The sequence below is a fragment of the Danio rerio genome, chromosome 14 (assembly GCF_052040795.2).
Source record: "Danio rerio strain M-AB ecotype USA chromosome 14, GRCz13ab, whole genome shotgun sequence".
NCBI lineage: Eukaryota > Metazoa > Chordata > Actinopteri > Cypriniformes > Danionidae > Danio > Danio rerio.
In genome coordinates, this window is record NC_141034.1 from 11,692,628 (window position 1) to 11,709,762 (window position 17,135).

The 17,135-nt window shown below is 39.2% G+C and overlaps 1 protein-coding gene and 1 long non-coding RNA gene across 7 annotated transcripts in view; both read left to right on the top strand.

Annotated features, from left to right (window-relative positions):
- The window catches only part of LOC147840776 (uncharacterized), a 1,215,461-nt gene that overhangs the window by 570,904 nt on the left and 627,422 nt on the right, over positions 1-17,135 (top strand). The gene's annotated exons all lie outside the window — the stretch shown is intronic.
- The window catches only part of nexmifb (neurite extension and migration factor b), a 156,481-nt gene continuing 155,515 nt past the window's right edge, over positions 16,170-17,135 (top strand). For all 5 annotated transcript variants that reach the window (XM_087281028.1, XM_087281031.1, XM_087281029.1 and 2 more), the window contains exon 1: positions 16,170-16,550. The gene's annotated coding sequence lies outside the window, so the exon portion shown is untranslated. The remainder of the gene's footprint in view (positions 16,551-17,135) is intronic.

Here is a 17,135-nt window from a genome sequence, read left to right on the forward strand (position 1 = left end):
TTGAGTACCGTAAACTCATTGTCATGTTCAAGAAACCAGTTGTGAGATGATTTATGCTTTATGACATGGCATGTTATCCTGCTGCAAGTAGCCATCACAGGATGGCTACACTGTGGTCATAAAGGGATAGACATGGTCAACAATACTCAGGAAGGCTGTGGTGTTGACACGATGCTCAATTGGTACTAATGGGCTCAAGGTGTGCCAAGAAAATGTCCTCCACACTATAGCCCCTTTCACACAGTGTTACCGGTAAATATCCGGAAAATTTCCGGAACGACTTTACCAGTATATTGAAAAAAGCGCTGTTCACACAGGCGAGGACGTTACGGAAATTTTCCGGAAAAGAGCATTCACACATCCATTCCAAAATACCGGTAAATTCTGACATCATTCACCACAAATGAGCTTTAAACGGCTGCGCTTGTATTTGTAAACATTTGACTAAATTACAAACTCTCTGGATGATCAATATTGTGAACAACTTTCGCAGGATCACTTTCGCATGTCGAGATGTTCATAATATGAGCGTGTGCAGACGCTCACAGGCTGTTTTACAGGCACACGCAAAGCTTGAAGGTAAACAAACAACGGCTTATCATAAGCATCTCATCGATGATTATTTACACAGTTGACATTAAGAAGAACATATAAACGTGATCTGACTAACTTCTAGCAGCTAAATGTGTCTGGAAAAATATTCAAAGGCTTTTATCCTCACAAACCGCGCGGACGTGAATGCGTCTGACTGTTGTGATTGGCTAAAGCAGACGTCTCACGTCAGCACGTTCTAGACGTGCACGCGCTTATTACGGTAATCTTCCTTCTGCGTTCACACAGCGCAGCATTTCGGCAAATTGCCGGTAATGTTACAACTTCTCTTTCCGGAAAATAGCCAGAACGAATTTACCGGTATTTTCAAAAAGGACCTGTTCACACATACAACCTTTCCGGAAAATTGCCGCCAATTTTCCGGAAAGGTCTGTATGTGTGAAAGGGGCTTATGACACCCCCACAAGCCTGAACCATTGATAAACGGCAGGATGGATCCTTGCTTTCATGTTGTTGATGCCAAATTCTGACCCAACCATCCGAATGTTGCTGCAAAAATCAAGACTTATCAGACCAGGCGACGTTTTTCCAATCTTTTATTGTCCAATTTTGGTGAGCCTGTGAGAATTGTAGCCTCAGTTTCCTGTTCTTAGCTGACAGGAGTGGCACCTGGTGTGGTCTTCTGCTGCTGTAGCCCATACGCCTCAAGGTTGGACATGCTGTGCATTCAGAGATGTTTTTCAGCGTATCTCAGTTGTAACAAGTGGTTAATTAAGTCACTGTTGTCTTTCTATCAGCTCGAACCAGTCTGGCCATTCTCCTCTGACCTCTGGCATCAACAAGGCATTTGCGCCAACATAACTGACATTCACTCGATATTTTCCCTTTTTTGGACCTTTATCTGTAAACCCTAGAGATGATTGTGTGTGAAAACCCCAGCAGATCAGCAGTTTCTGAAATACTCAGACCAGCTTGTCTGGCACCAACAACCATGCCACGTTTAAAGTGACTTCAATCCCCTTTCTCATTCTGATGCTCGGTTTAAACTGCAGCAGATCGTCTTGACCATGTCTACATGCCTAAATGCATTGTGTTGCTACCATGTGATTGGCTGATTAGAAATTTGCATTAATGAGCAGTTGGACAGGTGTACCTAATAAAGTGTATTGTTTTATTGGCAAATCAATAATGACTAATTTCTTTAGTTATTGCCATGATGACAGAACAAAATATTTTAATAAGTTATTTTCGGAGATACTACAATTCAGTTTATAGTGAAATTTAAAGGCTAAACAGTTAAGTTAGGTTAATTAGACAATTCATCGGACAATAGTGTTTTATTCTGTAGCCAATCGAAAAGGGGCTAATAATTTTGACCCCAGATTAAAAAAGGGACTAAGCCGAAAAAAAAAAAATTAATGAACGAGTTTGTATGGATGTTTCCCAGTGATGGGTTGCAGCTGGAAGGGCATCCACTGCGTAAAACATATGCTGGATGAGTTGGCGGTTCATGCCGCTGTGATGACCCCTGATTAATAAAGCTGAAAAGAATGAATGAATTTTTTTTTTTTACTGTTTACTTTTTTATTATATATGTATGTTCTTCTTAATGTACACTTTATAAATACATTTGTAACATTTGTCACACCAGTAAAGCAAATATTGATTTGAATTGAGAGAGAGAATTATCAATTTAAACCCCTAAAAAACCAAGAAATGGACATTGAAAAAAGTCCCCTGATTCAGATAGTCCTGAAGTTAAAAACTAGCATCACAACCAACATGACTAACAGCAGGCAGCTTCAGGACAGTGACGTTCTCATTCACGGAATGAAGCACAGCCAATTATAAGTGCACTGAAAGAAAGAGTAACTGATTTACTGGAATGAAGCAGCAGACATACATGTTAAATGTTATTAAGACAAATACATGTTATTTAGACATAAATAGTGATTATACAACAGTAACATACACTACCGGTCAAAGTTTGGGGTCAGTAGGATTTCTAAATTTCAAAAAAAAATACGCTTCTCCTGCTCACCAAGGCTGCATTTTTTTAAATCAAAAATACAGGACAAATTGTAAAATTGTGAAATAATATTGCACTATAAAATAACTGTTCAAAAGAAGTTTATCATTTATTTTAATCATTTATTAGTGATTTTAAAGATGAATTTTCAGCTTCATTACTCCAGTCTTTAGAGTCACATTATTCAGAAATCACTCTAATTTATTAATTAATTAATTAATTCACTCATTCATTCATTCATTCATTTATTCATTCATTCATTTTCTTTTCGGCTTAATTCTTTTATTAATGAAGGGTTGCCACAGTAGAATGAACTGCCAAATTATCTAGCATATGTTTTACACAGTGGATGCTCTTTCAGCCACAGCCCAACAGTGGGAAAAAAATCACTCTAATATTAATTATTATTGTTGGTATTATTATTATTAATGGTAATAAAAGCAATAATGACTGGAGTAATCATTTAATTTGAAACTACAAAAATGTTATTTGAAAATGCCATTAATATTTAACAATTGAAAAAAAATTATATATATATATATATATATATATATATATATATATATATATATATATATATATATATATATATATATATATATATATATATATTTAATATCAGCACCCGTACAGCCTCTTTACCCTTTGTGTATTACTCCACCCACATACAGCCAGCAAAAAGTAGACACTACAGATCTAAAGTTTAAAAGATGCTTGCTCAGCTGTTTAACTGTCAGCTTATGATTTGAATCCAACACTGAAGAAAGTAGTTCCTCATACAAATGGGTTTTTGAGACTCTCTCTCCATGTTTGATTTTGTTTTTATATACACAATTATGCCATCAAACTGTTGTATAAACGCAATATCACACTCGTAGCAGTGCCATATGGCTGTATATCGGCACTGGTGGGGGCACTAAGGCAATCATTTTCCGGAAAAAAAAAAACATGAAAAAAGAGGACCACAGCACTGGCTGAGTGCTCACAACTGACTGTAGAGACGGGCCGATACAAATAGAACTGGCAACCCAAAGAAAGACGCATCTGCTCATGCTGTACCCCAGCAGAGTTGGAGACAGAGGAGCATTTCCTTACCCGCTGCACAAACTATCAGCACATCACAGAAACATTCTACCCCAAACTTTAGAGCATTTACCCACAAGTCAGACAATAAAACACAACCTTAGTATTTACTAAAAAACAGACTGTATCCATCTAGCAGTACAATACACAAAAAGAGATTTTGCTGTTATATACTGTAATTTGTTTCTGTTTAGTACAGCATAATATTTATAGGAAATAACTGACCTGAACAGTTTTGCTTCAAATGTTTCATTGAAAGTTTTATTAATTAGATATGATTGACTTGGATTTAAGTTGCTTCCATTTAAAAATAAAAATTGCAAAAATAGCTTAGATGTAGCTAAGCTACTCTTGCCAGGTAGCTTTTAGCCTAGCTTGCTACATTTCACAGGGGGTAGCTTTTAGTGTAGTTAAGCTACATTTTAGGTAGAGTAGCTAATAGCTCACTACATTTTTCAGGAAGCTTGCCCACTACAAATCCATTTGCACCATTCTCTGGACTCATGGTGTGCTGGCCTAAAAAGTCATGTTAAGGCGCATTGTTGGCACGTTGCAATTTTGAGGAAACATTTTTTTCAGTTTATTCATGACAATTTGCACTTGTATAATGTTATTATTAGTAGTAGTAGTATTTATTATATGCATATTTATATTTCTTGTAATAAAAACAAGTTTAAATTTCTCCACCTGTCTGGTTTTGGAGACGGATGCATCACCATATGGGGCATAAGGTGTGTTTGGTTATAACTACACTTCAGTATTATTTTTCATTTTTTCATTAAATAAACTGAATTTAAAACTTGTTTTTAAACAAACTTTTGCACTTAAACAAAATTAAATGTAGGCTAATGGATGTCTTCAGTGGAGTGTGTACAACACCGTTTCCTTATCCACGAAAGTAAAGAGTAAAAGTAAAGAAGCCAAAAGGAGGAGGCTCGTTTTTTATCCTCGCGCTGCAGATGATCTGTTTCTCACTAGTGAAGCATTCAGTTCTGTCACTTGCAAAGTCTGCCATGTAAATAGCAAATGCACTATGATGTGACGCAACTGACTCTTATGCTGCGGTCACACCTGATGCGGAAGAACCATCAAGCGTGAGTGATTTACATGTTAAGTCAATGCAAAGATGTGAATAGACATCCTTCGGCCTTGTTTACCAATCAGGAGCTTTCTCTTGAAGCGCCGTGCTTATGACGTAGCGCCTGTTGGTGTAGCGGGGGGAAATCCTCCTGCCGACATCGGACAACAGTTGATCACCCTGCTAAAAAATTCAACTTAAACCAGCCTAGGCTGGTTGGCTGGTTTTAGCTGGTCAACCAGGCTGGTTTTAGAGGGGTTTTGGCCATTTCCAGGCTGGTTTCCAGCCATTTTCAGCCTGGTCTTAGCTGGTCAGGCTGGAAAATGACAAGCTAAATCCAGCTAAAACCAGCCTGACCAGCCTGGTTTAAGCTCGACATAGCTGGTTTTGGCTGGGCTCCCAGCCTGGCTAGGCTGGTCAAGCTGGTTTTAGCTGGTCATCTCCCAGCCTGACCAGCTAAGACCAGGCTGGAAATGGCTGGAAACCAGCCTGGAAATGGCCAAAACCCCTCTAAAACCAGCCTGGTCGACCAGCTAAAACCAGCCAACCTGCCTAGGCAGCTTTAAGCTGGATTTTTCAGCAGGGAACTGGGCTTGGTTTAGTCGGAAACACAGCTAAAAGCTTCCATCATCCAGTTTAAGTTTCTGAAGGAGTTGATAAACTCACAGAGCTGGCTGTACTTCTGAAAGTATCAAGTGGAATCAGACACAGCTCCAAATAAATTAACGCTGTTTTTCAGCCTTCATAAAGCAAATAAACACAGCTATTCTTTCAATAAAATCTATGTTAGCCATTTAGCATTAAAGCTACAGTCACCAATGCCCATGACATGAATCTGCATCTATTGCTCAGTGAATTTGGCGTGCGAATGAAACTAGTAAACTCAAAATGTTCACAGGTCTATTTATGCATGAATATGGCAATTTATCTGCACGCACCATGTCTGGTGTGAACAGCATTAAAAGGAAAGAGAGATGAGACTCTGATTGGTTTAATGCACGTTATGCTCAAAATACACTCGTAACTCATTAAGAGAATAAGCACAACCCTGTTAGACCATGCGCCAAAGTGCACAGTATATTTTTCCATCCTTACGTAGCAAAAGTTGATTCGGACTCACGCTTAATGCGTTTACCTCATGCCCTTTAGACTTTGTACCATCATTAAAATGGAGCCCCTAGAAACCTTAAAACCTGACATCAAACCATTAATTATTCCAGACACAAAGTTACACCCCAATATGTCCAGGAGGCAAAAATTAAAAAGGAAATGATCACTTAAAAATTATTACCAGCTATCATGACTTAAACATTACTTTCCCATAATCAAAAAGTGATAATAAAGCTTCATTTTCATACCATTTGAACTCAAACAAATGAATATTCATTTGAAAAAATCAATCTATGTTCCACTCTTATTCTGGACTTGTCTTGAGTTTATCTAAAAGCTAGTGTGCTCCAAACACTGTTGCCAACTATTTTCAATGAAAAGGCGATAATCTCAGTTAAAGTCGCTAATTACATCATACATTAGTTTGCATATTACTGACGTCATCATGTTCTACCATTTCTGTTTGTTTAAAGGGCCATGAAACCCCCTCGTTTCAGCAGGGTGTTTTCACACCTCTACTTTGGAAAAAGTCAGAAAAGTGGGCGTGTCCAGCTCTGTTTAGGGGGGAGTGTCGGAGGAAGAAAAGTGGGATGGTGTGGGAGTGTCTATTTTGCACGCGCGAGTTTCAGAGTCAAAATACACACACACACACATACAGGAGAAAGTGATGGTGTTTAACCTACATGGACATCTGTAGTCGAATTATTTGCCAAATTATTAAATGGTGGACTTTAACTGCAGTTTGGCTCTTTCATTCAGGGAATTCATTCATGCCCCTCGCGACAAACGAGATATTTGATTCGAGGATCTGCTCTAAGCGTGTATTTTTCATGCAATGTTTGATACCGCATGGCGAATGAGAGAAAAAAAAACTCAGCATTTCCCGGAAACTTAAATGCACACGGCAGGTAGTGTCAGAAAGTCGCGTGTGTTATTCCGGTCACTAAATGCGGTGAAAACCCTACACGAGGTTAAAGTTTGGTTGTGGTGCTAACATGTTTACACTCGGTGCCATAGTAAGTTCGATACGAACAAACTGAATAAACAAAGAGCACTGGTCGCTCTCTTACCAAATCTGTAGAGACAGGACAATCACCAGTAACTAGAGCCGCGTCTTTCTGAAGAGAAGACTACAAGCGAATCCGGATCTCAGCGTTTGCAGATGAAAACTGCTCTCAGGTAAACAATGTTCCTCCTTAGACACGTAAGTTATTGTTGTCGAGCGTCGCATACACTGTTAATCCACACATGAGTCTGAGCTCTCAGAGAGAAAATGAAAACAAAACTTAACTGCAGCAAACTATAAAAGCAACACTTCACACTTGTTTTGCCAACACAACGTGGCGTCTCTGTCGTCTAAACACTGTGACAGTAATGAATATTAATGAAGTTGCACAATAAAGTGCGCTGATTGGTTTGAACCAAGCCTTACTCATGCATTAATGCATCACACTGTAAGACGTAATAAGACTCACTCTGGCACAGACGCCCAGTCTGCACGCTGGAATACAGGCTATTATGTCATGACCGTGACGCAGCTTCAAAAATTTGTTTCAAACCGGAAGTACGAATTTGCTTGAAATAACGCAAAAACAACCAATTTACACTTTTTTGTGAAATATAGGTGTCTTAATAGTGTTTTTAGCAGTGTGGGACACATATACGATTGTCAACAGCTCAAAAAATGTGTTTAGGTGTTTCGTGACCCTTTAACAGCCTATGATCAACAAAGGGGTATTTACATAAGCACTATACTTTATGTAAGCATGTCAATTTAACTTAATTTATTACTGTTTGAATACAGTATATCAGTATAGATGTGTAGTGAATTTTCAGTAATCTTTCAAACTTAATTAACTCAGACAAGTTCTGAAATTGTAACTTATATATCTGTGATTGTGAAAAAGAAAAGAATAAATGGTCAAATTAAATTGTGTAAAATAAAGAAGCAGCAGAGCGGTTTGACTGTACAAGGGAAATACCTTCAAACTGCCGGTGCTAAATCATTTGCCATCGATATGCAAAGGAGTGATCTGCTGTCAGGCTGCAGGTGGGAGAGACTGCTGTATGAAGACTGGGCCGCCTGTTCGTGCTCTGAGGCAGGGGAGGGGCTGGCGGCATCACCCGCAGCTTGTTGAGAAGAGTAGAGACGGTACAGTATGGACAATAGATAGTCCATAAAATTCTCCAGTAACACACAAAAAAAGTTGCTAGATTTGTTGCTAGTCACTTTTTTGAACATTTGTCTCTGGGGGGTCTGAAAAGTCGATAAATCTAGAGACAAAGTCGCTAAATTGGCAACACTGGCTCCAAAACAAAGACAAACGTTGCATTTAGAAGATGTAAGCAATCAAAGCTTCAGAACAGTTTCACACTTCTGCCAGCAGTTTTATTGACGTGCACTTCAGCTGTTCAATGTATCATCTGACCAATCGAAAGCTCACCTGAATCTTAAGTGCCCCGCCCCCACGAGACAGCTGAAATTAGTCACAATATTCACATGTAACCCAGCATTCATACAGAGGGTTCATCAAAACACTGTCATACATAAGAAACCTATAAAGTTGACAGTGTTGATCTGTGTTCCTTTACCTTTATTAGTTATAACAATGTGTGGAGGAAGCCTGGAAAGCAAGGATACTACAGTATATCTACAGCAAACCCCATGAGGGAAAATGCATTGTACACACACATACACAATCAACATACAGGCAACTATGGCATTCAAACTGACAGTTACAGTTTCTATATGGTGAATGGCACATAGTGCACTATAAAGAGACGCATGAATGAAGCAGTGTAAACATGCTTCTTATTGAGGTAATTGATTTCTGGTGTCATCTTTTTTCACAAACTGCCTCATCACACACACACACACACACACACACACACACACACACACACACACACGCACACACACACACACACACACACACACACACACACGCACACACACACAAATAATGCTCTGGTTCAGAGACATGATAGCACAGAGCGGATCATGTACACTCTCAGAAAACACTCTCACAAAAGCTGTACCTGGGATGGTTCTCTTTCAAAATGTACCTTTTGTATTTTTCAGGGTGCTTCTAATATGTATGATTTAGTTACTCATTTATACCTTTATGAAGGTAACATTATAGTTAAAGTTTTTCATCGAATTTCTAATTTAAACCCTGAGATCCCCCCCACCCCCCACAGACATGGAAAAAACATGCAAATGTTACAGACCTCCTGGTTCAGCCAGGACTCGAACCAGCAACGTTCTTTCTCTGAGGAAACTATGCTGAACACTGCCTATAGCGAGTCAAATAAGGGTGCTTTCACACCTACACTTTTGTTTCGGATCGTGTCTCGATTGCCCAGTTAGCGCCGTTCGTTTGGCATATGTGAACAGGGCAATCGCGCTCTGTTCTGCGCCAAAGTAATCGCTCTGAGATCGCTTGAATGAGGTGGTCTCGGCTCGATTGAAACGAACCCTGGAGCGGTTCGATTGCAGTGAGAAAGCGATCCGATCCGAGCAGAGTTAAATCACAGTGTTTTATGGGATGTGTAATAGGCATACGGCTATATGAAGAGAGAATTATGAGTATGGCAGGAAGTTTCGCGAGTCTCCGGATGCCCGCAAACGAATGATGATCTCCCGGTAATCTCGCAACTCCCTCCCGGTCCTCAAATAGGCTACGTCGCGCACCCTTCTCACCCCTCCCCAACGCATCTCTCCTCAGACATATCGCGTTAATCACCATCAAACCACCACCTCTCCTAACAGTTTAGCGGGACGTTGCAAAATAAACTCTGACACTTTGACCAATGTGAGGAGAGTTTACTCGTACGTGACTTGTTTTAGCTCTTTTGGTCCGATTAGAAACTTTGCAATGTGAAAGCGAACCACTCCAAGAGCAAAGAGCAACAATGTAACAATTGCAATCTCTGTTTCGGAACAACTGAATCGATTCACAGGTGTGAAAGCACCCTAAGTATTGACTAACAGTGCTAACATGTCACCATTTTTTTCAGAAAACACATTTCTAAAGGTGCTGTTGGCATTAAATTTTTCCCAGCTTTCAGTAACAACTAAAGAAATTCATGCATAAAAAGAAAACAAAACTAATTCATTTAGAAGTTACGTTGTGTAATAAAATGAAATCACACAGAGGAAAAAGTACCGAACACATGAAGAAAGGGAGGTGAAAAACAGGCATGGAAAGCTCAGAAAGCATCTCAAATCTCCTAGTAGTAAGCAACCTCCTCATCAATGTAAATTAATATTAGCTTCTTCAGTCCTAACACCTACATTGCCAGGATGATGAAGTATTCCCAGATAGTATCCGAATGTGGGCCACTTTAAGCAGTTATGCTGCACTGGTGGTATTCCTTCGGCCCAGATAAAATGAATGTGAGCCTGAAGTGGCCCACCTGTACAATGGCAAAGGGGGGCTAAAGTGGCTCACATGTGTAGATGAAAATGTGGCCCAGTTTTGGCAAACATTTGGCCAGTTATCTTAAAACATATGTGAGCCACTTTTGGCGAATATACAGCACAGTAAGCTAAGGCTAATGTGGATTTGAGCCTATAGTGGCCCAGAGAAGATATGGCAAATGGGGCCCAGTTATCCTAAAACAAATTTTGGGCCACTTTTGGCAAATATTTGGCACAGTTAGCTCTGGCTAATGTGGCTGTTAGCCTAAAGCGGCCCTGAGGAGATAGGCCAAATTTGGCCCAGTTATCGTAAAACATATGTGGACCACATAAACTAAAGTCACCATCGTGGAGAAAAGTGTTTGCTTTAGTTGGGCTCATAGCCCTGAACCTCTTAATATAAATTATCTTTTCAAGGAGTATACTTGAAGACTTTGTTCATTACAGCAAACAAAATGAAATGAGGCACAACCTGTGATCAAAAAAGATAATTCACTGATGTTTACCAATGTTTAATCCATTATTAGAAGTAATAGGCCAGATCTGGGCCGGAATAAAAGCAAACTGTGGCCCAGAATAGGGTCAGTTCTGGTTCATTTGGTTGAATTATAATTAATATGTGGGATTGCTTTGGCTTATTTGTGGCCCAGATCTGATAAACAGGAGCGCTTTAGAGCCATCATTCCATTCATGTGGTCCAGATGTAAGTGTCTGGTGTGGGCCGGATCTGGGCTAGAATAAAAGCAAACTGTGGCCCAGAATATTGTCAGTTTTTGTTCATTTGGTTGAATTCTGGCTGATTCTTTTGTGTTTATTAATTTAGTGTTCTATAATAGTGTTTATAATAATCATTTTGTATAATCCATCATAAGTTAAACAAGCTGTTGTAAATAGTACTGACAGACCATTGCAAAAACATTGCTTTTGTGAACATTTCTAAACCCTTTTTATCATTATTATTTTGGGATAAATCTTTATAAGTTGTATTAAATTTATTCTTTATGACTTCAGAATAAAAAGTACTTTATTAAACATCTAATTTTGTAAAAAAAAACAAAAAACAATCACATTTTGGATATTATGCTTGCTTACTAAAAAACTAAAAATCTGACTTAATTAAAACACATGAAACATTATTAACATGTCAGTCATTTTATCTTTTCTTTTGGTGATTGGTTGATTTAATCAATTTACATGACCATCATTTAATTTCATACTGTAAAAAATACAACTACACAGTAAACAAGAAACCTAAACAACTGAATTCAAAATAAAGGCCATAGCTCATTTGAACACTTTTGTATTTTGGTGACATGAACAGGATTTGCTTGTCAACTTGTGCAATTTGCTCATGGTTAATTATCAAGTAAATGAAAGAACAAAAAAAATAAATAAAATTTCTAAATTAGCTTGGCTGAATCGTACTTTTTTTTATTTGTGCGTTCAGTATCAACTGTGATGAAGAACAGCTTCCTCTCTGATTCTTATAGAATATTTGGCAGCATGTCACACGCAAATTTGAAGTCATTTAATTGTGGAAGCATTTGTACAGTATGTTGTGCTGGTTTATGATGGAAGGCCAAATGAACCTTACCATCCACAGATGTCCATGTCTATAGTGATGTGTGTGCTGCCTCCAAAGATCAGAGCTTAATGAGGACTATATTTCACTGTTTACCAGGATAATGTCTCTACGTAGGCTGGGAATCACACAATGGAAATGGAGGCAGCGGGAGAGCAACACTTATACAAACTGCAGCTTTGAACACTCGCCTCGAATATGCTGCTTTGCTCAGTAGCACAGGCTGAATGATTTGTTTTTTTTTTTAAGATGAGCTTTAAAATTAGAACATAAAATAAATAAAATAGTAACATAATAACAATAATAAAATGCACCTATAGGAATCTGATACAAGACGACGCAGTGACGCAGTTGGTAGCGCTGTCGCCTCATAGCAAGAAGGTCGCTGGGTCGAGCCTTGGCTGGTTCAGTTGGCACTTCTGTGTGGAGTTTGCATGTTCTCCCTGCATTCGCGTGGTTTTCCTCTGGGTGCTTCAGTTTCCCCCACAGTCCAAAGACATGCGGTACAGGTGTATCGGATAGGCTAAATTGTTCTTAGTGTATGAGTGTGTATGGATGGGTTTTCCAGAGATGGGTTGCGGCTGGAAGGGCATCCGCTGCGTAAAACATGTGCTGAATAAGTTGTCAGTTCATTCCGCTGTGGCGACCCCAGATTAATAAAGGGAATAAGCCGAAAAGAAAACGAATGAATGAATCTGATACACTGTGAAACCCAACAGTCAACTTTATCAAATGAAATGAGTGTCGTTAACTCAAAATTGACTGAAAGTTAATTTTACTCATTTGAAGAGTTTTGAACTCAGTGTTGAAGATAATGAGTACCTCAGTACTTAAACTTAAATAGAGCAAGTTCACAGTACTCATATAGATAAAAAAAATTTTAACTCAAATGATTTGTAGCAATCGGTTTCCTCAAACGGTTTGATTTGCCTTAACTTATTGGGTTTTACAGTACTCAGTTGGTTTGAGTTGTTTTCATTTATTGGGTTTTCTGTGTTTAAAAAGCTTCATTAACACAAATGGAATAAGTTTGCAGTGCTCATTAGGATTAGTTTTTGAACCTAAATGGTTTGTTGCAATTAGTTTCCTCAAACGTTACCTTAACTTTTTGGGTTTTACAGTGTAGTAGCCTAACTTCAGGTGTGTGTGTGTGTGTGTGTTAATAGTACATGTTAAAATAAAATGCCATATGAAAATGGGCAAAAATGTATGATTTTATGAAAGGATCATAATTTCTGAAAACAGCCTTATTTTATAACTCCTCTAGTTAACAGTTTACTATTACCGTTTTTAGAATCCATTCAGCCGGACTGTGGTTGTAAAGGAGCAATTTTAGCTTAGCTTAGCTTAGCATAGATCATTGAATTGGATTGCACCATAAGCATCTCATTCAAAATGTTTAAAAAAAGAGTTTCAATATTTTGCTATTTAAGGCCGTACTCACACTAGGTACAGTTGCCTCGAACCGGGCCAAAGCACGATTGTCCCCCCTCCCTTCTCCCCCGACGACCCGCACTCACACCACAATCGGGCCTCGGCACGCTTACGTCATCGATGCTGCGCTGTTCAGTGAGAAGCACTCTCTCACTAAGCAGCACAATGGAGATTTCTCTAGTTATATCGTTTCAGTCGTTTGTTATGCAGTGACATGCAGTCAAATATTTCACCAAACAGTCCTTAAGGATGCGGTAACACGCAGTCAGATATTTCGCCGAACAGATCCGCCACTTGTGGCGCTCATATACGATCATAAAGCCCTCGTGCTGCAGGAATGAGGAGGTCTGCTGAAGGTGCGCAGCTATCGTGCAGTGAGGGGCTTGTGTCTTTAATCAACTACGGCAGTTTGCGTTCACTGAACAGTAAGAATGATTAATAAATCCATATGAAACAGTCCCTTAAAAGTCACGTTTCTCTTTCAGTTTCGGGTCCAAGTGAACCACGCTCAGACCCACCTCTTCCAATCGGGCCAGAGCCGGCCAAGTGAACCGTGCTTGAGCCCGATTCAGGGCACTCACGCTTCTCAAACGATCCGGGAAACGGGCCTTGGCGCGGTATGGATGGCATAGTGTGAGTAGGCCCTAAAGCTTGACTCTTCTGTAGTTTCATTGTGTACTAAGACCGACAAAACATGAACATTTTCTATTGTGTTCGATTACATGGACACCATTAATCCAATTTTAATATGATTAAGACAATACTCTGATTAAGAGCAATTTTGATTAATTTAATTCGATTAAGAACATAATCGAACTAAACAGAAATCTAATTAAGACATGTGGAGGGCAGATTTTAGTCACATTATTGAAGTGCAGTACAGACATGTAAACACCGCAAATTATTACCATCATGTAGGACTTTCACCACATTTTGTGAGAGGATAGTCTATACCAGGGGTGTCCAAACTCTGGTGTCCTGCATATTTTAGTTCCAACCCCAATTAAACACACCTGAACCAGCTAATCAAGCTCTTTCCAGGTATACTAGAAACTTCCAGAAAGGTGTGTTGAAGAAAGTCGAAGCTAAACTATGAAGGACACCAGCCCGACTGAGTTTGGACACCCCTGGTCTATACACACACGGCTGTTTGATACTATTCTATGCACCTACTGAGTCAGTGCAGGACCACAGACACCTGCATTGTGAAATGCAGAGTTTTTTCTTCACCATACAGGAGAAAAAATTGTATTAAAACAACACTCTTTTAGCAGTTCATACTCACATCCAATATCTTGGTGTTGTTCCTGAATAAAAATGAAAGTACCAAACTGCACTTAAAGTCAACAAATTAAAAAATGAAGCACCCAAAATTACATGTAACAAAATGTGAATATCGTGGTGCTGCAATAACATTAATTGAATTATGTGAATAAATGTAAAAGGAGATCATGAAAGGAACATTCAAAAAGCAACTCAAATAAACATCTTAATCATATTATTGTCTTATTCAGATTAAGGCAAATAATTTGATTACTGATGTCTCCTTAGAACCCAAGTGATCCTTTTAGTTACAATTCCTTTGAAATCATGTTTTAATTTTTATAAATTAATAAATTTTATAAATTTAATTTTTATTTTTATAAAGCACTAGAATGACAAAAAATGCATTTTAAATAATATGTTTCCTTAACCATGGCTGCAGCAGTTGCAATGATGGTGGTAGGGCCAGTTGCAGCACGTTTCTTCAGTTGTTTGTGTTGGGAGAATTTGCAAAACGTGTGCTGTCAAATTGATGAAGATTGTTTCTTTATTTGCTGGTGTTTTTTTTTGTAATTGTATGTGCTTTCTTAAATTGCAGCTCTCTCGGCCTCCATATTTGTTGTGCAGTTATGTACACAATGGGTAATTTGCAAAGTTTAGAAATATGGCCTGGTCAGATTTAGGCATGGGAAGATTACAGGTTTCAAGGTTTACCGCGGTTTGGAATACCGTTAAAATGTTCTGTTATACTATTCCTAAGGTATATGTAAGGTTATTTAATGTATTTTTCATTTGTTGTAAAGAAATCAATGATTCATTTTAACTATTAAGCCCAGGGGTGTCAAACGTACGGCCCGCGGGCCGGATCAGGCCCGCATAAAGATTTAATCCGGCCCGCGAGATTATTCTGTAAATTCTAAAAATGATCTGCAGTTTTTCAATAAAAGAAGCTTCTGTTCCGAATTATGTCCACTGGATTGTGTCCAACTGCAAATGGTTAATTTCATCCGATAAAGCAAGGATTCTCAAACGGTGAGCTGTGGTCCACTAGTGGGCCTCAGCGATCCTGCAGGTGGGCCGCGAGATTAAAATTATCTCTCAATATTATACTATTATTTTTGCCTTTCATTAATAATATGCTATATTAAAATGATTGAAGTAATGCACACTTCAGTTCTGTGATGGATTACTTTAAACTCGGCGCAAACACCTCATCGCGTCTGCAATTAGTAGGCAACGTGGTCTGTTCATTCACAAACCATGCGTGAAGTGAAAGTGAAAGTTGTTCCTGTCAGCGATTTCCCAATAATATCCAACTGCAAACTTAACCGCCATCAGATCGACGTGTTTCAACAGATTTAGGGTGTTTTACTGTATTTTACATTTGGACAGTGAAACCATGGATATTTATTCAAGGTTATTATACCGTCAGAAACTTATACCGGCCTATGCCTAGTAAAGTTATAATATGTCTGTGTATATTCATTGTGATTGCGGTAACTCTTCACTTTGAAAAAAGGAATAAAGCAAACTTTTTGGCCTTTTCACCTGTAGCACCTCCCATTCACACACACGTCACGAGCCTGTGAGCACTGAGGGCGCGCGCACTCTCACGAGCCGGAGAGAGACGCGCGAGGGGAACAGCGAGCGCGCTTACGAGACTGCGCCCATCACACCGAGATCCAGCAGCCCGAACAATGGCAGCATCCAGCACCTGATTTACAGATGGAGACGTGCTGGAGCTAAAGAGCGCCGCTTTTTAACGACACGGCCCTGCTGTCATCGGAGATGGAGCGATAGAGGAAAGAGAATCAGCGGGCTGTTCTCCATCACTGACGGGAGGCGCGTCCACCTGCTCTCTGACTGGAGGCCCGGGATGCGCGAAAACATGCACAAGTGCCTCTGATAAAGGAAATTATTTCAACATTTACGCTGGTATGTGGCGAAAAGCTCTCGGTGTGAAGAAATAACCACTATTTGGCTGCTTCAAGAGTGGGTAAGTGATCTGACGTGCTGTTCTGCGTGAGATGCGAATGAAAACGCAACACTTTATCAATATGCATGCATTTCATCACTGCTTTTAAATAGTGAACACTGATATTACGTGATGTGATTAGGTGGTATTCGTAGAGTGTGTAGTACTGCGACTTTTGGCTTCGTTAAACCCTGCACACTTCTGACACTTGTCTCGAAACCAAGGTTTTTTTTTTGGCATGTGTCGAAAGACATGCTGTAGTGAGCTCCCTACATTGACAGCATTTTTGGAACATCATGGTTTCAGGAGCAGCTTACATAAACAGATTTCTGAAGGGACATCATGGTGTCAAACAAATAGTGAGCATCCAACGTTTACATTTCAACATTACCGTTTTTTTAATAGAGTTGTTTTACTGGGAATGAAAAAAAAACTGTCGGCTTGCTATAGGGAACATTGGAAGCGGACTGCTTACTTACAAGGGATGCCTGCATATTGTAGTTTAACACATTTGTGTGCATAATAGTTTCAGAAACACTTAAAAGGCATTTAATGCCATAGGGGTAGTTCCTGCACAAATAAAACATTTATTTAAATTTATCTTCT